At 47.5% G+C, this 23,640-nt stretch overlaps 3 long non-coding RNA genes across 6 annotated transcripts in view; 2 read left to right on the top strand and 1 right to left on the bottom strand.

Annotated features, from left to right (window-relative positions):
* LOC106739762 (uncharacterized) overlaps positions 1–23,247 on the top strand; it is a 29,643-nt gene extending 6,396 nt beyond the window's left edge. For all 4 annotated transcript variants that reach the window (XR_001373112.3, XR_009462972.1, XR_002094100.2 and 1 more), the window contains 2 exons: positions 20,324–20,666; positions 22,844–23,247. This is a non-coding gene — a long non-coding RNA (uncharacterized LOC106739762). The remainder of the gene's footprint in view (positions 1–20,323; positions 20,667–22,843) is intronic.
* On the bottom strand, positions 624–6,332 carry LOC109286156 (uncharacterized). The gene is made up of 3 exons (XR_002094106.2): positions 6,170–6,332; positions 5,628–5,686; positions 624–1,405 (listed from the first exon to the last, which is right to left on the bottom strand). It is a non-coding gene; the product is annotated as an uncharacterized LOC109286156 (long non-coding RNA).
* LOC109286157 (uncharacterized) lies at positions 3,182–5,477 on the top strand. Its single transcript, XR_002094108.1, has 2 exons — positions 3,182–3,259; positions 5,004–5,477. It is a non-coding gene; the product is annotated as an uncharacterized LOC109286157 (long non-coding RNA).
* Positions 23,248–23,640: the final 393 nt, after the last annotated feature.

Raw genomic sequence — 23,640 nt, forward strand, 5'->3', positions numbered from 1 at the left:
GTTTATCCCCAGGGGAAAGAAGGCAAGAGACAAGTGCTTCATTGTGAAAAAATAGAAGGGTGGAATGAGATCTTTCCTTCACGACACTTAAAAATCATTGATTGGAGCTTCAATCACAACAAAACAAAAAAAGTTTTTTTTTGTTTTTGTTTTTTTAAATATTACAAGGAGAGGCAATCAGAAGTCGGCAGCGGCGGGACTGATTATTTTCCCAGGTCACCATCAGAGCCGCTTACTTTAAAACAGGCACTAGCATTGTCTGCTGAACCTGCCCAGCTCCCCCTCCGCCGCAGGCAGGATCCTCCTGGTCACAGCAAAACAGAGCTGCTGCTTCCCCACCTTCCTCTACGGGGGGAGGTTTAAATCATCCCGTCTTATCCTCACCCCCTTTTTCTAGCTTCCCTGAAACACAGCCCCACAAAACCCCAGAGAACACCAGTCCCTGCCCAGTGTTGGTCTGAGAGGAAAAAATAGTCCAAGAAGGACTCTGGGAGATTTCCTTTGAATTCTGTAAATCTCTCTCGAAAGAGCAGGGAAGCAGAAATGTCTTCCTGATGTGTTTATCCCCTAATCAGTTCATTAGTTATAAACAACATGACATTAGAAGTTAGGAGGCAGTTGATATTAATTTTTATTTAACTAGTTGATGTTTAATCCGTCACGCCAGGCTGCATAGAAAGAGCTGCCTGACACAAACCAGTTAGAACTTCATACACCGCGATCATTGTCCGGGCACCGGGACAAGCGATGGGGGGGGCAGGGAGGGAGGGAGTGGGTGGAAGTGTGTATTGGGGGAAAGGGGACGATGCAAACAACGTAGGGAATGGGCGCCAGGGGCTAGGGCAGAAAGGGGAAGAAAAAAGGAGGACTGAGAAGAAGAGGAAAAAAAACAGCGCGGGGGGGAGAGAAAAATCAGGGAGATGAAAAGGAAAAAAAAAGAGAAAAAAAGGTGGGGGGGGGGGAATGAAACGGGGGGAGGAGAAAGAGGGAGGGCAGACCTGGAGAGAGAAAGCCAGGCAGGGCGGGACGGGAGGAGAAGGTGCAGGTGCCCATCCCGCCCATGGGAAACAGGGTCCCGAACTAGAGTGCTGGGATAGAGGTGCCCCCCACCCCATCGTGCCCCGGCCGAGCCGCGGTCTGTGCCCGGGTGAGGAGCGGGCTCCGCGGGCTCAGGCAGGCGGCGGGCTGGACTGGCAGGTGCAGCGCAGGGTTGGGCGCTGCTCGGTGCAGTGGTGTGAGCGCGGGGGCCATTCATTTCAATTCAAATAGGTACTATTTCATTAGACAAGGATGAGCGGAGGGATACAAGCACCGAGATGCACTGGGCACCTTCCTCTCTTGGGTTTCAGGGATGCCGCTTTTCCCTTGGGGGTGAGGCGGGGAGGCTCGGCTGCCTGGACTGCTCCTAGAAAGAGTGGGGGGCAATTACTGAGGCCAGGAAACTCGTGTGTAGACATTTAAACACCCCCCTCCTTGCACACAGAAACACCGCCTGCCTGTCCCTGTCCTTCTGCCTACCTCGAACCGTCAGAATCTAGAAATATAAACCGACTTGCTCTCTTCTTTATTCTCTGCCTATCTATGCAATGTAGAGGAAACACGGGTACGTGTCCCATGCATGTACATCTTCGTATGTGTGTGCACAGGTACATGTGTATTTTCTGCTTATACCAAGAACTCTACACCCAGATCTTTGCACAGGTTGATACACAGTTTGAGACTAGAAATTCAGGACGCACCTGCTTGGAGTATGTCGTGCTTTCTTCCTATAAATATACAGGACATTTTCCGCACGTGTATACTCTGGAACTGAGTTTACACGTAGTCTGATATGTCTGTATATTGCTCTCTCTCTCCCTCCTTCCCTTCCTTCAAGATGTACAGTACATCTTTTAATTACATATTAAAATCTTAACGGCATAGCTCACACAATTATAAACTCCTTCTCTCCAAACACGCATTAAAAGGGCTCCTAACTCTGAGAGCATCCATGAATCTCCTTCCCTTGTGCCCCCGAATACCCTCGGATCCGTCTTGTCCCGGCTGTGTGACTACACACGCAGCGCCCATCTCTCCGACCCAGAATCTCATATCTATTTCCATATTAATCAATCACTCCATCTCTCCGCGGAATAAAGGAAATAGTTCGCATTCCGAAGAAAATTGCCTGCTTTCCAGCAGTTAATAGTTAACTCCAGAATAGAAAGTTCCCAGGGAGAGGCGGGGAGCGAGGGGAACGCGCCTCGGCGGCCCGGGCCAGCGGCTTTGCCCTGCAAGAGGCGAGCGCCGGGCACTAATTCCCTGTAATTGTGATCATCGTTCAATTCACAAAACCCTTCTTGGAGGAATCGGCTCCAACGTTGCGGACGCGGCTCGCCCGCTGCCTCTGCATCAGGGAGGAAACCGGTTAAAAAAAACAGGGGGAGGGATGGGGGTTCAAACGGGGCTGGGGGGAGCCCTGGTGGCCTGGATCAAGTTCTAAACTAAGTTGAAGCAGGTTAGGGAGAAGGGCGAGTGGCGGGTTCCTGGGAGGGCGGGAACGTGCAGAAGTTATTCGGAGCATCCCCAGGGGATCGGTGCTGTTTCCCGGCTTGTCTAGAGCAGAGCAGGGCGATCGGCTCAGTCCGTGCAGAGTTGCTCCCTCCGGGCTTGCCCCGAGCGCCGGAGATGGCCGGCCTGGCCAGAGGACTGTCCCGTGCGCATGAGCACTGCCTGCGGGACGGGCTGGGGCCAGTGCCCCCAGCGCTGCCTCTGGGTGCGGGAGGTGACAGCTGGGTGCCCGGCCCGGAGCTGTTGCAGGGGTGGCTTGCTGGGCAGAGCGGGGCGGGGGGCGTCCGGGGCCTCCTCAGTGTTTGCGGGAGCTGGGGCACAGGTTGGCTTTTCGGGAAGTGGGGAAGGATGCGGGAGGACCCCCTGTAGTGAGCGCTGGGCTGCCAGGCAGGATCGGAGCTGCCCGGGGGCCCAGCTCGGCTGCCTTTGCCCTGGGATCAGAGCCCGGCCCACTTGCGGCGTGGGCTGCTTGATGGCACCGGGTGGCTTGAGGCCCCGGTGCCTGCGGGGAGAGGGCGGGCGGGGAGCTGCTGGGCGTGCGGCGGGGCCAGGACGCGCTGCCTGTTGAGTGGGGCAGGGCAGGGCGGGGCGGCGGGGCCGGGCAGCAGAGCCAGGCCGGGTGGGGCAGGTCCTGGCTCCGGGGCGGCCTGCGGAGGGGGCTGCCGCTGGCCGCACAGTTCAGTGCTAGTGACCAAGCGACAGGACGCAGGTCCGTGACTAGACCAGCGGACTCGACCTCGGCCTGGGGGCTGGCCCGCGTCCGGGCCGGGTTTGGAGGAGACTGGTGGCCCCGAGGGGAGGGGGGCGGTGGTTCTGGGGCCCGCGGCAGTGCGGAGGAAGCCGCGTGCGAGCGGGGCCGCATCTGGGGAGGCTCCTCCGCAGCTGAGGAGCGGATCGAGCCAGGGCGGCCCCGGGCTCGGGGTGGGGGGCAGCTCCGGGAAATGATTAACAGGCCTGTCCCGGACATGGGCACGTCAGACGCTGCCCTGACGCGGTGGAGCCCTACCTTCCGCGGCCCTTGGCACGGATCGCCAAGGAGAAGAGAATCTGCCCCGGGCCTGCCTGTGTGTCCGCTCTCGCTGACCCACCTGCCCCGGGCCGGTTCCCCGCACGGGACGAGCCGATCGGGTTCGGACCCGCCGGGCAGACGGAGGCCAGTTCCCAGGCAGTCTCCGCGCCCAGGCCTGGCCCTTGGCCTGCCCTCCCCCCGCGGCCGCGATGGGACGCGGGTTGCTCCCCAGAAGGGGCAACGCAGCCCGGCCGGGGCGGGGACCTGCTTCCCGCCAGCCGAGTCCCGCGGCTCCCCGCAGGCGGCCCTCGAGCGCGAGCTGTGCGGGCGCTGGGCCGCGCAGCGCCGTGCACCACTGCACCCCTCCCGGCCGCAGCAGGGGCCCGGTCCGGCCCTGCTGCTGAGATGCAGCCCCAGCTCCACTACGTGGCTGCTCGGGGACAGCCCAGCGCCAGTGCTCCCAGCTTGGGCTTGCCAGTGTGAATCTGTTGGAGTCACCCTAGTGAGGGGTGAGAGAGAGCATCAGAGCGCTGCTAACACACCGGAAAGGAAAAGGAAAAGGAAGGGAAAAGAGAGGGGCAAACTGAGACAGCGGGTATCCAGGGGAGTTTCATGAGAATGAAAAGACAAGGAGAAGGAAACGATAAGAAAAAAACCTGGCTGAGGGGATGAAAATGATCTGGGATGGATAGACTGATTCATAGATAGATGGGTGGATGGATAGACAGACAGACAGGTAGTATTTTATTAACATGAAAGGAGCACTTGAGGGATAGAAGTGAAAAAGGCCAGGCAGGCAGAACTGCATTATTAAAAGGGGCAAAAAAGAGAAGAGAAAGCTGAACGGAAAATAGAAGCAGGGAGGTCGGGAGAGGATCTGATGAGGCAAGCAGAAAGAGTGAGGGATGGGGAAAGGGGAATGAAGAAAAGAGGGAAGACCAAAAAAAAAAAAAAAGAGGGGAAAAAAAGGGGAGGTTTAAGGACAAGTTCAGCCCTTGATGTCAGTCAAAATGACAGCGGAAAAGCAACCCCCTCTCCTAGCAGCCAACGGGGGCGGGGGGGTGGGGGCGTGATCCGGGAACCAGTATTTCAGGAAGCAACTCAGCCGCTCTTTACTAACAGCTTTTCCCTTTTAATTTGGTTTTGCCGCGCTTTTTTATCGCGGGAGCCAGGCTGCGAGGAACGATCCTCGGCCTGAAAGCGGGTGCGGGTGCGAAGCGGTGTGAGCGCGGGGCAGAGAGCGCGGTCCCTGCGGGCAGCTCCACTCCGCACCCACAGTCTGCCCAGTGCCTACCCCCTGCCGCCGCCGCCTTAGCCGTGGTAATAATAATAATAATAATAATGCATTCTCTGGATGACTCGCAGAAAACTCTGCCGAGGTAGCCTGGCCTGAACGGACTACTCTTGCTCAATGAACCAGTTTTCTTTCTATCGCCTCATTTAGGAAAGCAGAGCAACTTTCTCAGTGTCTTCCCTTCGTCCAGAGTCAGGCTGCAGTGGCTAAGGCAGGGACCTCTGAGACTGACTTCAGCATAAGCCGGGTCATCCACGGGGACTGGCACCCCGGCCGAAGAGCTCAAAGGGCTTTCAAGAAAACCCGGGACCTGATGTCTAAGACAGCAGGGGCCCCGCTGTCGTGGCCCTGCTGAAGGGACGAGGAGTTTTTATTGAACCCTGTGGACATTTTCTCAGGGTTCAAAACTATTCTTCCTTCCAAGAGGGCTTTAAAATTCAAAGCAAAGGAGGGCTGTTAAGGCAGAAAATGCATGCTGAGTCTGCTCACAGTGCCATGCAGTACGGTCGTATTTACAGAATCAGTCCATCTCCCCCAAGCCTGGCTCGAAATACTCCAGGGGGGAGAAAAAAGGTATTTCTGAAGAGTAAACATTATCATTAAAAATGACAGCAATGGACCTGATTGCTACCTTTGCTTTGGGAGATCTCTCCTCTGAACTCACAGAGCGGGGTGAGGGTTTTTGTGCGAGTGTGTTGGAGGGGAGTTAAGAATTTGGCTGGATTTGAATGTGTGTGGATGGATGCACTGGAAGTCGGCGGGGAGGTGACTCACCTTCCCCCAGGAACACAGCGATTGTCCTTGTGACAAGCATCTCTGTTCTGGTCTGGGAGCTGCAGAGAAAAGCAAAGTTTGCAGGTCTGTCTCATAACTTTGCTGCGGCCGACCCCCGCCCCCCCACCCCTTTCCCCAGAACCCGCCAGACCTCAGCCTTTCAACCAGTTGATATAGAGGGAAAAATAAAGTTCCCGTCTCCCTCGTGGGGGTAAAAAAGGCTTCAGGGGCAAGAGCAAGTTAATTTCCAGCCGATTTCTCATTATTCTTCTTAACGCCTATAAGGGAGAGAAAATTAGGCACGCAGCACACGTTTTGGCCACTTCATAAAAAATGCAGATTTGAGAGATGATGTGAAATGTGCCCTCGAGTCAATGATTAAAGATAGCTGACTACAATTTTTTTTCCTATTTGGAGTTGAGATGAGAAATGCCCCTGAGCTCTCTAGGTCCAGGAAGGGTCCTTTTAATAACTGATAAATTGGACCCAAGATCTGCAGCTCCCCCAACACCCCTTCATAAAGAATGAAAAAAGCAACCCACTGATTTTCTGCATCCAATCGATAGGAAATGCACTGGGGCCGGGGGGTTGCTGCCTGAGTGCTCCGTGTGCACACGCCTGACAGTGGGGGAATTCAGGAACAGGGTGAAGAGCCCGGCAGGGATTTCTGGATGGCCCCTTGTGCCAGTAACACTCTTCCCAGGATGTCTTTAACGCCTCAGCTTCACCCTCAGCACGGGCGAGGAACAGAGACAGCCGCTGATCAGGGTTCAGCAACAATTCAGATCTGTATTTAAAAAGAGATCAATAAAACCAAAGGTTAGCAAGCTGGGAGCACGTCTTTGAAAGAGAGAAAGTTGCTAAGCGCTGCTTGTAATGGGCACCTCTGACAATTTCCATCCCTGCCAGTTTTATCTGCTGGGAAGTAATAACAAAGTTTTGCAGAATGGACCAATTTCTTATCTTAAGCAGAGAGCCCCGCTCCCTGTCCACAGCCTTCCCCAAGATCTGGGAGAGAGAAGTTTAAAGAGACAGGAAAGGAAACTGGCATGGGGTCAGTCTAAAATCTTGGCACTTTCATCTCCTTAGCACCAATTTGCATAGGGGGAGGGGGGGGAGTTGAAAGCTGGAGGAAGGAGCCTTGGCTACTCACTCAGACGATTGGGCTACTGAATGAAAACCCGAACAATAAAATGTTTGGGGTGTGGTGGGTAAGAACAGAATCAGGAAGACAAATCAGTGAGGACCAGAGCACCCAGACCAGGCTCCGGTTTCCTCAAATGCAGCCTCCCTTCTCCCCTCCCCTCCCTCCCCCCCCCGCGCAATCACCCTCCCTCTAAAAACTTTAGGAGGAGGAAGGGGAAGGAAAAAAATAGAAAGGGAAAGGAAAGAAAAGAACAGGGAAAATAAAAGCTTTCCAGCCCGCTGGAAGAAGAAATGTGTATTTCTTTTCTCTAAACACTCCTAATTTTTCAACCCAATTGAAAATAATAAAATGTATAAAGAAAGCAGGGATGCAGTTTTCCAGAGCTCAGCTGCTGAATAACTCCTCATCAAATGCACCGATTTCTTTGATTAATCCCGAGGTCTAAAGCAGAAGCAGTTCCAATATGATACCTTACACGCCAAGCTGCTTCTGCTTCCCTACTTTGGTGCAATCGTTTAAGCGCATTTCTTTTTCTTTCTTTCTTTCTTTCTTTTTTTTTTCTCTTTTTTTTTTTTTTTACAATAATTTGAACTCCTTCCCCTCTTAACAAATCCATTTTTGAAGCGGTACCTGCTCTCTAATTTCCCTGAATAAATGTCCTCTCCTATCTCCGGCTTCTAGCACTCTCGGGGGGGGGAGGGGGTGCTGTCTGCAACAGACAGAGAAAAGGGGGTGACCAGGCCACTGACGCTTGGGGGAATGCCCTCCCTTGCCCAACAGCTCCAAATTTAAGACTGTTTTAATTTCGAGGGGAAATTACACACACAGCGCGCGCGCGCGCGCACACAAACACACACACAAACTGTATATGCCTTAATATAACCATTATATTACCATTCTCTCATTACAAAATATTTTACCACTTCTCTGATTCTCTGTATAGCTATATAGATTAGTCATATATATATAACTACAAGTGTATATAGATGCACAAACATACACATGCGTATAGAAACATGGACATAAATATACATAAACAAGTTCTCTGTTCAATATACCTTTATGTTATTGTATAATACAAATTCTTTTAAAGGCACCTAGTTATTTCATAAACACACACGCAAGGATATATACCTGCATAGAGACACGGATACGGGCATTGATCTGTTTAAATTTTTATATACATGATATGTATGTCCACGGGTGTATGTATATATATGTATATAAATACATATAAATACGCGCATAAACACTTACATATATATGTGCACGGACAAATTGCAGTTAAATATATGTATGTATGCATGTACACGAATTATAAATAGGTAGATATGCATATATATATATATATATATATATATATATATATCTATATGAATATGTATAAGTGGCTCTGTGTGTGCGTGTGTATGTATCCATCTGTCCCCGAATGTCCCATTCACTCGCTCCGGTGTAAAGCTCGCTAAGCTCTGCACCATTCCCTCTGCTCTTTGCCAAGAGGATTTGGCGGTGGGGTGGCTGTTTAAACCACCTCCTCTCCCAGGCATTTCCACCCTAACTCTTCACACACAATAGTGAATCATTCCTCCAGCTCTTTTTTCCCCTGTCATCCCACTTTGATTCAACCAGAAGCACCAAATTCCAGCCCCTGATGAATGGAAAACACTGTCGCTGCCTTTCAGGGAGAGGCGAAAGAGCCATGAGAACGACCCTGGGCTCTTTGGGGGCTGCCTCGCCGCGGCCGGGGTGGCCGGGAGCCGAGTTTTGCACGTTGCAGCGGATCCATTTTCCGCCCCCAGTCCCCGACACTGCAGCGCTCGACACTTGGGCGTGCGCGTTTCTTCATTCCAGTCGATTTTATGTTTCTGATCGTGAACATGGTTTTTTTTTTGTAACGAGGCTTTGGCTGGATCTGGGCTGCCCAGGGCTGGGGCCGGAGCGGAGCCCTTCGAACAACGTGCATCCCTCAGTTCTGTGCGCGTTTGTTTGATTTTCCTGGGCTGGCTCTGGGCTGCTTCGCAGGAGGCGCTAATTAGAGTGTAACTGCTAGGTCATTGATTTCATGTTACCAGAGTTGTTGTTGTTGGGGTTTTTTTGGTTGGTTTTTTTTTGTTGTTGTTTTATTTATTTTTTTTACATAAAATATCAGCCCGCAGCAGAGGCAAGCAGAAGCGGGTAGGGGAAGGTATCCTATGAGCTGTCCAAACTCAGAAAACCCAATTAACCTAATACACGCACACTACCGGTTTGGGACTTTCAACCCTAAAAAATCACAGGTCTTTCCCTTTTCCCTTTGCTGCTCTGCTGGAAGTCTGCTTCTGACGCGAAGATCTGGAGGCAGGAACATCATCGATGGCTTTTAAATAATAACAAAAGGGAGAAAAATAAAAAAATAATTAGCCCCACCTCTTTTGCTTTCAATTACTCTAATTAAAAACCCGAAAGGCAATTCCTAGGCAATATCTAATAATAGAATTAGCAATCGGATCCATCATTTCACACAGGGATATACTTCCAGGGGTAGTATGCGAGCTCTATTAATAATAATAAAAAATCCTGCTAACCCTCTTTTTAAAATTAATAACTCTGTAATTATAATAATTTTATGTGCCTTTTTATAAGAAGAGGTTAATGTTGCCACAGTCTGGGGATGGGAAGGATGAAGTGAAGCGAGATACTGCTGCTTAAACTGACACCTTCCTATTTTATTAGGAGACATTATTATTATCAGACATCTGCAGGTAGAGAATTAAAATTAAAATCGCTTTCAACAATTCAATACACTTTTTATCAGCCATCTATCTGAAAATCATGAACATTCATCATCGGAGGCATTCTCCCTGAAAACAAGAACCCATTCAAATTTTATACAAATTATCATATTTATCATAGTCTGAAACTCTGGAGTAACATCTCCACAAACTGTCTGCTAACTCCCCAGGGAACTGAATTTCACTCCATAGCAGCTCAGAGCAATTCTCTCCCCTCTCTCTCTCTCCTGGCCCTTTCATACTCCCTGCTTCCTGCAACTCAACAGCCCTGAGAAGGGAGAGAGCCTAGAAGAGAGAGAGAGAGAGAGAGATGCAGCGACGAACAACATTAAAATAACAGACAACAAAGCGAAATGAGATCTCCATCCATGGCAAGAGAAAGAAGTTTTGCCTGATGCTGCCACAGCTCAGGGACATGGGACTTTCGGTCCCAGGTTTGGAAGAATCCCACTCATTCTTCCTTCAGCCGGATGCATTTCCACTATAATAATCATAATATTCATAATCATAGTAGTAGTAGTAGTAGTGGAGGCAAGGTTCTTTGGGTAGATGTGGTATCTTTTACTAGACCAACTAAACAGTAGTAGTGATGGTACAAGGGGCCTGGGGACGCTGCCAAGTGTTTTTAAAGTCTGTTTGAAGTGTCCTTAGACAGGTCTGAGGAAAATGAGCGGTGTCTCTAGGTGCTGGACAAGGAGCGCGGTGGCAGGACGGTCCCAGTCCGGTCCCGGCGGCTCCCGGCATCCGAAGGACAGAGCCGTCCGTGTTTTGCTCGGCAGGTCGCAGCCGCGTCCCTTGGGGCACGTCGGGCTCGGGCCAGACTGGACCCAGGCCCGCTCGGCGCCGGGGCTCGCAGCTCCCGCCGTCCCAAGCAGCCCCCGCCCGTCGGAGCCCCCCGCGGGGCCGCCTGTGCGCGGCCGCCCCGTCCAGCCCGTCCGCGGGCGCCCGGCCCGCACACCCCGGCACAACGCGGGGGTGCCCGGCCCCCGTGGGGGACCCCAGCCCGCGGAGCCGCGATGCCCGGGCCCGCCCCGCAGCGGCTCGAACCCCCGCTCCCGGCGGGAGGAGGGGCCCGGGTCGCTGCCCCGCACCAACCCCCGCCCCGTCCCGCGCCCCGGCCGCCCTTTCCCGCCGCCGCCCGGCCGCGCTCCACCCCGGGCCGAGCGTATCCCTCAGCCCCGCAGAAAAGTAGTTCCAATACAATGTTTGTTAACTAGGTTATCTAGGCTGTAGAAGATTTTAATGTTGAATTTTATAGCTTTACCACGCTCTACCGTCCTTGTGAATATTGTAATATTGCATTTTTTACAAGTTACTCTTCTGTTAATGTTCCAGCTAGTAACTTTTATAATCCTCCTCAATGAAATTTTTTTGTATTCTTCCGCACCGTTAACCTCAATGGTGGCACCTCAGCCCCTGGCAGGAGGCAGAGATGAAATGAATTCCTCTTTAATCAGAAATAATAATAATAAAAACACACACAAGGCTTCCTCTGCCTTTTATTTCAAGTCCCCTTTTGTGGGGCAGAGGGGGAGGGGGGTGTTCACTTCACCCTCCCAGTGCCCTGGGCTGTAGTTAATGGTAGCAGAGCTGGTTTTCTCCCTGGAGGGGTCAGCTGGGGGAGGGGAGATCAGAGCCAGGGTCACGGCGCCTTCCCTATGCAGGCTCCGTCCTGGTTCCCCTGCCCCCGACTCGCTGGGCTGAGGCAGGGAGACTTACACCTACCAGCCTGCACATCCTCTTGAGCTGTGGGCATTGTCATGAGCTGGCAGGTCTCATTCCCACATCTCCTAGGATGGGGGTCTTGGCCATTTTAACGCAGGGCAAAGACAGTCCGGGATGACTGACAGCCTCACAGCAAGAGGAGGCCCCAAAGACTGGAGCACATCCTTCACGCAAAGTCCACTGGCTCCGCTCTATATGGCATCTCCCCGGCTCTTCAAGTCTGAAACCAATAAGGCTACTAAGAAAGGACGGAAAACCCAGCAAGCTCAGGAGAGTGCATTTCTAGATAAGAATGTACTGAATTTCTTGTATTAATACATACAAATAACATATATGTTATATACAATATATAAAATAATCACTATACAATAAACATTATACAATATATATAATATATGGATATATATTTATGTCTGTATACATATATACATATACATATACATATACGTATGCATGTATAGGTACATACACATACACAAATAATACTTACATATATATGAATAAAAGGCAACCATACAAAAAAGTTGGAGGACTACTGAATGAAACTTGCCATCACAAATAATCAATGTCCAGCATCAGCAGAATCAAGAGCAGAGAACTGAATAATGCCCTTTAGCCTGCAGGGTGGGAGGCAATTAACAGCATATTACTAATGTTGATTGGTGGATTTTACTTCCCTTGGTCATCATCATTACTAGCCTTTAAGCACTTTGTTCTGATACCCAACCTAAATCTTGTCTGAATCCCATCCTGGGGTGGTTTGAATATTCATGACAGGGGCATGCCTAGGGACTGGGTTAGATCCTCTTTGTAGCTGCTGTTCCTTAGAACAGTATGGCTAGCTCTGGTGATATTTTCACAAATCTTGGTTGCTTTTGCTCCAGGCCTTAGCTTCTGGAGTCAAGTGATTATGTGAGACTCTCAACTCTCATATATACAAAAAAAGATTATTTCTAGCCAATCTGGTTGAAAAGGAAAAGTTGAAAACATTATACAGGCAGAACCTAAAATCTTGAAACTGATACACACAAACAAAACCCAAGAAGTCCAAACTCAAATGCATAAAATAAAACTCTCAGTATGCCTTAAAAAAGCTAACAACAAGAAGCCCAGAATCACACAGTGAGAATGCAATGCTACTTTTGTAAAACTTCTTAATTATTAAGGCAATCTTATGATTTTAGAGTCTGACTCTTGGTTTCTAAATGACTGTGCCTAGCAATACTGCTAGAGTCTGTTTTATTTATTCAAACTGCTTCCTCCTCCTTTGCAAATACAAAACAGGCTCCTGGGTCATTCCAGTACTTGAGATGATAATGATCATTTCACTGTTAGAACACACTTAGCTGATGCAATGCATAATTTTCTTGAAGTTAAAAGTTCAAGGAATAACTGGAAACCTGCCCCCAGAATTAACTCTTTACATTTTTTTCTAGTTTCTCATTTTTTATTTTTAGTATTTGGAACAATTATATCTGTGTTATTTATTGCATGCTGTTAATTTAAGTCTAGTGGATCAAGCAGATGCAAGTTTTTTTTCTTAAAAAAAGCAAGAGGGTTTTAATGGAATCAAATTAGTATTATTAATTACTATTATTTGTGTTAGGGTAGCACCTCAATATGAGATCAGGGCCCATTGTCCTATGTCCTATACAAACACATAGTAAATGGCCATCCCTTCACAGAAGACTGAAATCTAAGACTCTGAGTCAAGAAAGAATCCCCATACAGATGCACAACCTTAATTTTAAGCACTGTTTACTATTTATTTGATTTTAAACATTATAGAAGTCCAAACTCATGCATTAGGGTCTAAATAGATAGGACAGGTAAAGAGACTATTATTTCCATTCTATTGGTGAGGAACAGAAGCAAAAGAAGGTGAAATGACTTGCCCAAGGTCACAGAGGAGGTCAGTGGCAAAACTAGGAGCTGAGTTCAGGCCTTCTGAATCCTAGACAATTGCCCTAATCAGAAAGACAGTCTTCCTCCCCAAGGACCAGATCCCCAGTCATTTAGAGTTAGTGGAAAGAGTCTCATGGATTTCAGTAGTATTTGAAGCAGGCCCCATATCTGTTTTTTTTATGCTAGATTTTAGGAATTTTCCCCTACGTTTGCCACTGTTGTAGTGAAGCAATATTAAACTGAAGAAAGGAATCAGCCCATCATACCAGGCCAGTGCCCTGGAGCACTTCCTTGGTGTGTTAGGTGCACTTAATTAATAAAATTATCAGAAAGGAAGTTCAAATAAGAGTTTGCTCAGGGCTTTGGGTGGGGTGGGGAGGGGGAGCAGCAACTTGTATCAGACTATTTATATCCAGGAATGCATTTGTACACCTAGAGGTTCATATCTGGCTCCCCATCAACTTCATGTTAGAAAATGGTCCATGTAAGCACATTTTATCAGGAGGTATCTAACTGGGATGCATGATATGGAACTATCTTCTGAACAGAATATGTAGGGACTGGGTTCATTGTTAACTGCATCCCTTTTGGCCATATCCCATGACTTTTTATGGTACCACTGTTTGAAATACAGAATTGCTGCAGGGTTGCACATTCCCATGAGATGTAGAAGGGTTTGCAGTTTTTATGGTTTATGATGTAGGATGGCTGAAAAGGCTGAAGTCAGATTTTGCTGGAGGAATATTTGGGCTTCTCATCAGTGTTTATTCTGATAGCTTGATTGAAGACACGGGGCATGTCCATTGTTTAACATTGGTGTCTTTTATCCCAAGTGTTCACTAGATACAGGAATTCAGTAAGCATCTCCCAAAATGAAACATTTTAAATAGATTAAAAGTTTAAATTTCCTTTTTTCTCATAGTTGTCAGTCTCTTATGATGTCAAAATCCCAGTCATTCCCGAGAATCTATAGAGTCCTCTTAAACGGACAAGACTTGACCTATTATGGAATTATAAACAGAAACTAAGCTGATTTATTCATTTTTGGTCATAAACCTTCCAGGCTGTTTTTAATCATCATAAAGAAGGGAAAAGGCTCCAGACAATCCCACACCCATGCCATTTTGCAGTCACCTTTAAACAATTCAGTCTGGAATACTTCCCAATTATGTCACTCCTCAAAATTAGGGAGGTGTGAATTTAGCTTTAACCTTTCATTCAGCCTAATGTTTATAAATCATAAATAAACCTCCAGAAGCAACAGCTCCAAGACACTCAGTGTCAGAATGGAGAGGGGTCCATGTGCTGGGATCCAGTGCTGGAATTCACACATTCAGACTCTGAATTCAGTGTCCTCTTCATCTCTGTCCCAGGATTTACCATCTTCTGATAGGCAAGTGTCAGGCCTTTCCTCTGGGATTATATGATCATGCTGCACATCCTTTAGTTTCTATAATTCAGTTTCAGAAAAAGCAGCAGCTATTGCTCTGAGTGAGGTTATATGGAGGCTTTTAATGAAGCAACTCCTGGACTCTGATCCAAATCTGTTGAGCATCAGGGTAGGCTCAGACAACATTGTATTTCCTGATGCATTTGGAAGGGAAAGAGGTGCTAAAGTCAAGCATGTGTGGTATATTGCTTGGCTTAGATTTATTAGCTGGTAATATTGTGATTTTGGGGGGCTGCTAATTCTATCTCAGTTTAATGTGTTTTTTTATATATGTATATATATATATTATATGTATATATATTAAAAACACATTAAAATGGGATAGAACTAGTATTTTTGAGTCCTGGGCTTTTGATGTTATTATTACAAGTCCATATAGAGGATGACCAGTCTCAGAAACTATGTTAAACCATGGCCAATAATGTACAGTTATTGCCCTGAAACTCAGTGACAGTGTAGCCAGAAGGTTTAGCAGAGGGACTTACAGATTTACTTATCCTAGAGTTACAACCTAGCAGGACAAGTGAGTAGATGAGAAGACTTGTTTGCCACAAAAGAAATACAGCTAATTCAGTTATAGTGGAAAGTTCACAATGAGGCCCAGAACATGTCGATGGATCTTGGGTTGTCCAAGAAAAGAGGCAGCAATTTCTGTTTTCAAAGTATGATTACCAGTATCTTTTATTATAGTAGTATAGTAGTATAGCAGTAGTAACCAGCAACACACTTATAAGATGGGAAACTCCCTTCTTGAGATCACGGAGGCAGAAAGGGATCTTGGAGTCATCATTGACTCCAAGATGAACATGGGCCGACAATGCGAGGTCACGGTCGGCAGGGCTAACCGAACCCTATCATGAATCCACAGGTGCATCTCAAATAGGGCCAAGGAGGTGATCCTCCCCCTCTATGCGACACTGGTCAGGCCACAGCTGGAGTACTGTGTCCAGTTCTGGGCACCCCACTTCAAGAGGGATGTGGACAACATTGAGAGGGTCCAGAGGAGGGCCACCCGCATGATCCAGGGACAGCAGGGCAGACCCTACAATGAGAGGCTACGGGACCTGAACCTGTTCAGCCTTCACAAGAGAAGGCTGAGGGGGGACCTTGTGACCATCTATAAACTCACTAGGTGGGACCAGAACGGTTTGGGGGAGATCTTGTTTCCCCTAGCGCCCCCCGGGATAACAAGGAATAACAGCCACAAGTTGTTGGAGAGTAGGTTCAGATTAGACATCCGTAAGAACTACTTCACAGTTAAGGCGGCTAGGATCTGGAACCAACTTCCAAGGGAAGTGGTGATGGCTCCTACCCTGGGGGTCTTTAAGAAGTGGCTCGATGCCTACCTGGCTGGGGTCACTTGAGCCCAGTTTCCCTCCTGCCCAGGCAGGGGGTCAGACTTGAAGATCTACGAGGTCCCTTCAGACCCCACTTCTATGACTCTATGATTCTATGAACTGTGGCAGTGTACAGAAGCCTTCAGCATGGCCAAGAGTTCCATGTTTCCATGTTCTGGACAAACAATGAACAAACAGATCCTCCCTGCCCCCAAAACCTTAACGACTCCTCACAGGCAGAGAGAAATAAAAGGATGTACACCTACAAGAGTGACCGAAAGGAATAGCAGGTGTATGAGGGAAGGGTGCAGGGTAGAGCAGAGGATGCCACAGGACTCTGGTCTGCTATGGAGACAGCAAAGACTTCTGCTGATTGAAGTGGAGAGAGAAGCTGTGAAAGGATGTGAACATGTCAGCTGGACAGCTAGTTAGAAGAAACAGAGCTATTGGCAGACAGCTGCAGGAAGCCCTATGAGAAAAAGGAGACAGGTGAAGAGAGCCAAGTAAATATGAACATCAAGGATTCTTGCACTCAGAGCTTCAGAAGGGAACCTTGGCCAGGATCACCCCAGGAGAAAAGAGAAAACACCATTGAAATTATGCAGAAAGGGAGTAAGATTGGGGCCTAAGCCAAAGCTCTTTCAAGTCATTTTCCATTGACTTCAAACATCTTTGGATCAAGCCCTAAATGACCATGGACTGTAATCACAGGTGTACTGACCTCATATTTGGGTATTTTACTTGTATATGGGGTTTGCTTGAAGAACAGGTCTGATACTGAATTGATGATGGTGTATGGAAAGTCCCAACATCCAGAGTGAAAAGAAAGTGCAGGCACTGTGGCTCATGCAGTCTTTGTCCTTAGTGTTCAGACAGGAACACAGGGAGCCCATTATAGATGCTGCTTTGTGTGATGTGGACTCCAAACTGGATGGAGCCCTATCTAACAGAGGCTAATGAATAACAGACAGGAGATGTCAACTTTCACTTACTGTTGACCTTGATTGAATTAAAGTGGTGATGATGTCTGCAAACTCTTTATGCCATGACTAATTTCCTGAGCAAGTCAACCTACCTTTCCAGCTGTTTTAAGGAATATATGAAGTTGCCTGACCGTTATGGGAAAGAAGTGAGGAAAGAAACCTCATTCCTGAAGGGAAGGCTATGAAAGCCTTTGCTGTTCCCTACCAAAATGTGATCTGAGGCTAATGCGAAGCTGTCATTTAACAATTAAGACATAATCAACATTATAAGAATGGTTGCATTCCACATGTGATTTTTCTCTTCCTAACTCAAAGCTTCTGTCCTGAAGATGCTCATGCTTAGTTTCAAGACAGAAGATGATTACTGTGGCTACTTTTAAGCACTGCTGCCAAAGTGCAGAATCTGCCATCTGTTTCACTTCAGCAGTGTCTCAGATTTTTTGGAGGGGGGAATGTCCTCATTCCAGAATAGTTGCATGTAATGAAAAAAAAGCTTTTGGCATTTAATCATTGCTGTCAACTAGCACATAATAAACTTTTTAAAGAAAATTGTTTCCAGCTAAAAAAAAGCCCAATTATTAAAACTTTAATATGCTGGGGAGGAGCTAGTTACTTTGGAGAGAAACCGAATGTCTATGAGTAACTGAAAACTAGGCATGAATCACCAGAACAGCAGTGAAATAAATGCATGTAAATAATTCTATGGTAAACTGAGTGTGCACTGGGAGTTTTTGGAGAGCCCAGCGTACAATAGTTAGTCTGTAGAGCAGTAATGGAGCCCATCCAAGAGACCTGGATATGTGTCACTGAGTCAGCCACTTGTGGCAGACAAAGTTGGGTATGTGTCAGCAAAAGGAGAACTTGAACTTACAACTCTGGGCCTTTCTGCAGGGAAGTCCTATGCTGAGAGTGTACATCAGGAATGACTGGTGCCTCCCAAGACTGGGGGGGGCACAATTTGTGGGTGGCCGTGTTGTCGGCATCGGCGGTGGGGTGGCGATTGGCGACCGCCTGCAGAAGCTGGTGGCAGAGTCAGCAGTGGCGGGGAGTGGAGAGGTGAGAGGCAACCGCCCACAGAAGCCGGTGGCAGTGACCAATCTTGCGGGGGGGGGGATGTGCCCCACCGTGTGCCCCCTACAAGTCACCTGTGGTGTATATAGATTAGCAAAATGTGCATTGGTGTGAATATATTGATATTATACCAGTGCAAACAGAGACATGGGACCAGTCCAAACTTGGGCTTGTACTAATAGCTTCAGGTAGGGCTGTCCAAATGGTGGCTCATGGGCCGCATGCAACCCTGAATGACTAAATTGTAGCTTGTGAGAGGCCTGTTGGTTCAGCTACCAGAGCCACTGCACCGGCATCAGGATATGCATCGGGCATCAGGATATGAATATCGCTGCTGCTCACTTACATCGCCCCCTTATCTGTCACTGATTCCAGGTCTTTGATCATCATTGGTGATTAAAATTGGTGGCAGGGGAAAAGGAGGGTGGGGGAGCAGCAGCAGCCTTCAGCCTCTGGGTTCTGTAGCTGCACCCACATAGAGGCTTTGGCAGCTGAACTGACAAGCTGCTACCCTGATGCCAGAGGTGGGTTGTCCAGCCCATGAAAAGCCCCATGGCCTCAATCTGGCCTGCAAGACCAAATTAATTGGATACCCATGCCTGAGGGTATAGCAAGTAAACTAGTTACTGCAAGGGAAAAGGCAGTGGGGCATTATTCTACATCAGGTGGTTGATGGTGACTGCTCGTGTACCTGTTTTCATACTCTGGTAACTCAGCTATACTAACCTTCCTCTCTTGTGATGATTACTTAGCTACCATGCTTTGGCTTTCATCTATCCCATACTAAAGATTGTGTACATGGGCAGTTAGTAGGAATTACTGATGCATGGTAAAGCCCTGCCTCTTCTTTACCTTAGAGAAAATAGTTTGTCTGCTCATGTCCTCAGTATCAGGCTGCTTTCAGCACAGAAGTCCTGGAAGAAGATGGGGTATTTTGGATGTAGACTGCAAGCTATTTGGGGGCATGGACAATCTTTTGCTTTTGTACTAGTGCAGCACACATCATGGGGGTTCTAATCCAGGCCTAGGCCTCTCAGTGCTATCACACTGATGATACTGTGTTGCACACCAGAGATGGGGTGGCCTAAGCTGCTTGGTGATAGGTAAAACCCCTTTGGAAACCTGCATGTTGACATAAACTAAGTTCTTTGCTACCCCATATGGAGACACAGCTGTGACGTAAAACTTGTTTCTTTTCCCCCACCACAAAAAAGGCCGCTGAGAGGCTGTGAAGCAAGGGAATGATGCCTCAGATTGAGGATGGAGAGTTTTCAAAGGCTTTGTATCATCTGTTTCCTCACTGCATCCTCAGGCTGACACATGCTCAATGCCCAAGTCTGTCTTTGGGCTTGGGAATGCTGTGCACACTTTGTCAGTATGCAGGAATATGTATAGAGTGCATGTTCCTGCAATGAGCACATAGGTAAATACAAGTGGATGGGACTGTCCGAGTATGTCTGTGCCTAAGTGTTTGTGCATCTTTTCAGGTGTGTACATGTTTGCATTTCCTTAGGGTGTATGAGCTAATCTCTAGTTTACCAGCTTGAGGAACAATTGTCAGCCACTCTTTGGTTCTTCTTAGAGCCCATGTTTATTCTTAGTCATAAAGAACTGCAGCCCAGCCTCAACTCCCTGTCCCTTCCTGATCCCCCAAGGATAGGAGTAGGGCAAGGATGGAAGAGACCCCAACCACCTCCCCCAGGCCACAGTCACTCTTGTTACCTTCAGCTGTAGTATCATTCTTCACAGCTTGCCACCCTCCTCCCTTCTTGGGTGCTCTCTTTAAATCCTCTGGCTGGAATCCTGCCCTTATCAGTAGACCACTCTCACCTGCCAGCCAGCCTGGCTCAGAAAAGGTTTGGCTGTACCCAGAACTCCCCAGGCCTTTAAAAGGGGAAGCCACCCTATTATATATAGTATGCTGTGAGTGTGCAGCTATGTATATGGTTGCTTGTGTTTGTGTGTAGTTTTAAGACTCTGCATGTTTGCACAAGTGAAAGTATGTGTGTGTATTAGTATGTTTGTGTATGATCACATGGATGTGCAATTGTTCATTTACATATGTTTGTGATTGTGGGTGTGGATTGTGATATGTGGGCCCTTCAAGGTTTGTATATATAGAGATACAAGTTTTTTGTGTGCAGGTGTATCGTGAAAATATACCTTTATAGCTGAGTGTGTGGGTGTCTGTGTCTCTGTGTGTGAATGTTGGTGTCTTTGCATAAATGCCTTGTGTATCCATCCACAAGTGAGTGTATGTGAGTGTGGGTATGGATATGTGACTGTACATGTCTCTTCCTGTTGCAGTACAAGTATAATATTGCAGTGTCAGGAGGACCTTGGCTGACAGCCCAGCAGTGTGGGACATGTTTGTAGAAGATGAAGCAGAAGAGATGACATGAAAGTTATTTTTGTCTATCAGCTGAAGCATTATAGAGACATCAACAAGCTCTTGTCTCATGCCAGCTTAATTCCTAGTTAATCAGCAGTCTGCTTGGGCAAAGGAAGAAATTCACGTCCGGGCTGCTGATGAGCCAAACTTCCCGGTGAGGATTTGGGAGCCTGAGGGAGTCCTGATCGCTGGTTTAATGCTAGTTTGGATGTGCTGCTGCTCGCAGTGTGCAGCGTCCCTGGAAGAGTTACATGCCTTGTAAGTTGTGCCTTCTTATCTCTTAAGCTATCACTATGAGGGAAGACATCTTAGGTTATTTTGGCACTGCTTCCCTGGAGGGCCATTGCTGGCTTATTCTGGGCTTGTGTGCTTTGTCCAGTCAACTTGAAAGTGACTCCAGAACCAGTGTTCCCTTGGGACACTGTTCCACAGTCCATAGATCTCAGCGTTGGGAAGCTTCTTCTGATGTTTAGCTGAAATTTCCATTTGCCCCTGCTGATCCCATCACTTCTAGGGACACCCACCTTGCCCTTGCTGTGTTCGATGCAGATATTGGGTTACCCCCATGGCCAACTGATACATTTCATCTGAGCCAGGCTGACTTACATCCACTCTGGACCAGGCCTGTTCAGTTTTTTAAAATCTGCTCTGAACAGATCCTTAAAGGAGCCCCAGTCCTTATAACTGCCCTTGTCTGATTTGGTAGCTCCCCAGAAGGGAGCAATGTTTCTTCTTCACTGTGTGGCTGACATGTATTCATTACACACTAAATTGTTTGTTGATCATTCACATCTTGGTGACTGGCCTTTTATAATCCTATTGTTGATACCAGTATCATCTGCTGTTTGTAGACATTTGTACACCCCATGCCTGCCCCACAATTTGGCAAACGTTTTGCTAACAGATTTTTAACACTACCAGTCCATCTCTAGCTCTTATGTTTTCTTGCATATGACATATCCCAGAATATAGCACATACCTTGTTTTTGAAAGGCAGAATGAAGAGAAAAAGATTTTCAGAGTTTTAGCTGTATAAACCAGGGACAGGGGCTAATCTTCAGTTCACTTGCTCCCTTTCCTGCTTAACTACAGCTGAAACCCTAGCTGCTGCTTACTACTGGTCTCCATGGGTAAATCTAATATTTTGAAAAGAGCTAAAGAGTTTCCAGGGCTGTGAAATAGGAGACGGACCAAGAACAGCTGGCAGACAACACTTGTTCTGCTTTAATTAGAGTCTTTAATTAGATTTCTTATTTCCCTAAGAAAGATTAGCTTGATTAGAGGAATATCAACATCATTAAAAAGGAGAGACAGTTATTAACACCTGTGGAATAAAACACAAGGAACCATTAAGTTAGTTGACTCCCTCATCTACCTGAATAGTAAGGCCACTGCTGCTAAGAATAAAAGCTGGTACTTCTATCCAAGGCAGAAAATCAGCTTCCCCACTTAATACATTCTCTCCAACTTTGGGGCACTGATTTTGGGGAAAAGGTATGCGACATATGCAAGAAAATATGAGATTTCCCATTTATGTTTCCAACCTCCAGGTTGTTCTGTGTTACAGGATCTAATTCAAAGCCCACTGGGATCCATGGAAGTTCTCCCATGGATTTTACTGAATCAGAGAACAAGCCTGTTATTTATCAGTCCCTGTCTAACTTCTGTGACTCCTAGTAGTTTATCAAGCCTTCAGTCTTCCTGGACTGACTGCATCCCCTTATCATTTTATATTGGAAACTAAGGAGTGGAGAACCTGGCTAGTACTCAAATAGGAGACCATATGGGAAGCTCCTTGAGTGCTGTAGGCATAAGCCAAGGAGCTGTCGTTGAATTACTAGTAAATATTAGACTACAGAAATGGCTGGAAAGATTTTGTTTGGCTCCACCATTACTGATGGGAGAGAAGAAGAAAGAGCCCACCTGAGTGTCCACAGGTCTCTTCCCCCTCTTCACTCCTTTTCCCATGTTATCAATCAGTATTTGAACTGGATTAACATCAACCTGACATTTCCTGCCTCAACCCCAGACATTTCTGTATTCTCCTGCCTTTGTGGTAGGTGTGAAAGGGGGCATTTATTTCATGTACATTGCTCTGTGTAAGCCCCTCTGGTGCTGCTTACCTGCTGATGGTTGCTGGTCATTCCTGGTCTAGAGTTTTCCTAGTTCTCCCTGGCTATGCCCCAGAGTGACTTGCAGTTGTTAAAGTGATGTGTGCTGATATTGGGTCCCATCATGCTAGGCACTGTACAGACTCTAATTAAAGCAGAACAAGTGCTTGCAATTTAAATAGAGCATAGAAATGGGAAAAGGAGGCTCAGAATGGGAAAGTGGCTTCCTCTCACACACTCAGCTGGGAGCTTCCCACACTCACCCACTAGCATGCTGAATATTTCCAAATCTCCTTTTACTTCTTTTATTTTTTCAATCAACAGTCTGCGACAAGGATTCCATCGCTGCCACAATTGCATTCAGCCTTAAGGTCACAAGCAGCTTTTGAGTCCTCTCTGAGATCTTCCCCAACTGAGCAGGTCCCTCAGGTTGAATGACTGGGGAGCAGATCCCAGGACCACTCTGGGGAATACTGAAGAGCCAGACCATCTGTGGGGCGACAACTAGGATCCTTCATTTTGGAGGAAGGAAAGAAGGTGTCTGGCCCTGGTTTCCTTCTCCCTCTTCATGTACTGAAGATGATTGGTTCCACGTTGCAATGGATGCTGTGGTGGGATAGGACTTTGCTACATCTCCTTCTCCATTTTTAAAAATATTTTTCCTTCTATCACCTTGTCTTTTTTTGCCTTGAGGATGTTATCAATAAAGATTACAATGTGTAATGCTTTCTGCATGCATCTGATTTTCAGGTTCACAGGGAGGAGATGGAGGTTCAGATAGTCAGAGGAGTCTATGACACACAGGTGCCCGCAAAGGTAGAGAAATCCTTGTCTAGCTCCAGCACAAGCTGGTGACATGGTACTACGTGAGTTCATCCTTGTGGTTTGGGATGCATGCTATGGGCAAGGGCTGGATGGAAACAATGTCTGGGGGACAAGTCATGGTGCGAGGTGCTCTCTCATTATCCTTGAAGAAGGAAGACCCACAGCGCAGTGAAAGCTGTACCTCCAGGGCTTGGCAATCCCAGTCCTCCACAAACTGCTGCTCCATTGTGGAGATGCCTGGATCTGAATTTAGGTCTCAGGTTACATTGTTCTGTCCTTCTCTGCCACTGTAGTCC

Source organism: Alligator mississippiensis, chromosome 6 (assembly GCF_030867095.1).
Source record: "Alligator mississippiensis isolate rAllMis1 chromosome 6, rAllMis1, whole genome shotgun sequence".
NCBI lineage: Eukaryota > Metazoa > Chordata > Crocodylia > Alligatoridae > Alligator > Alligator mississippiensis.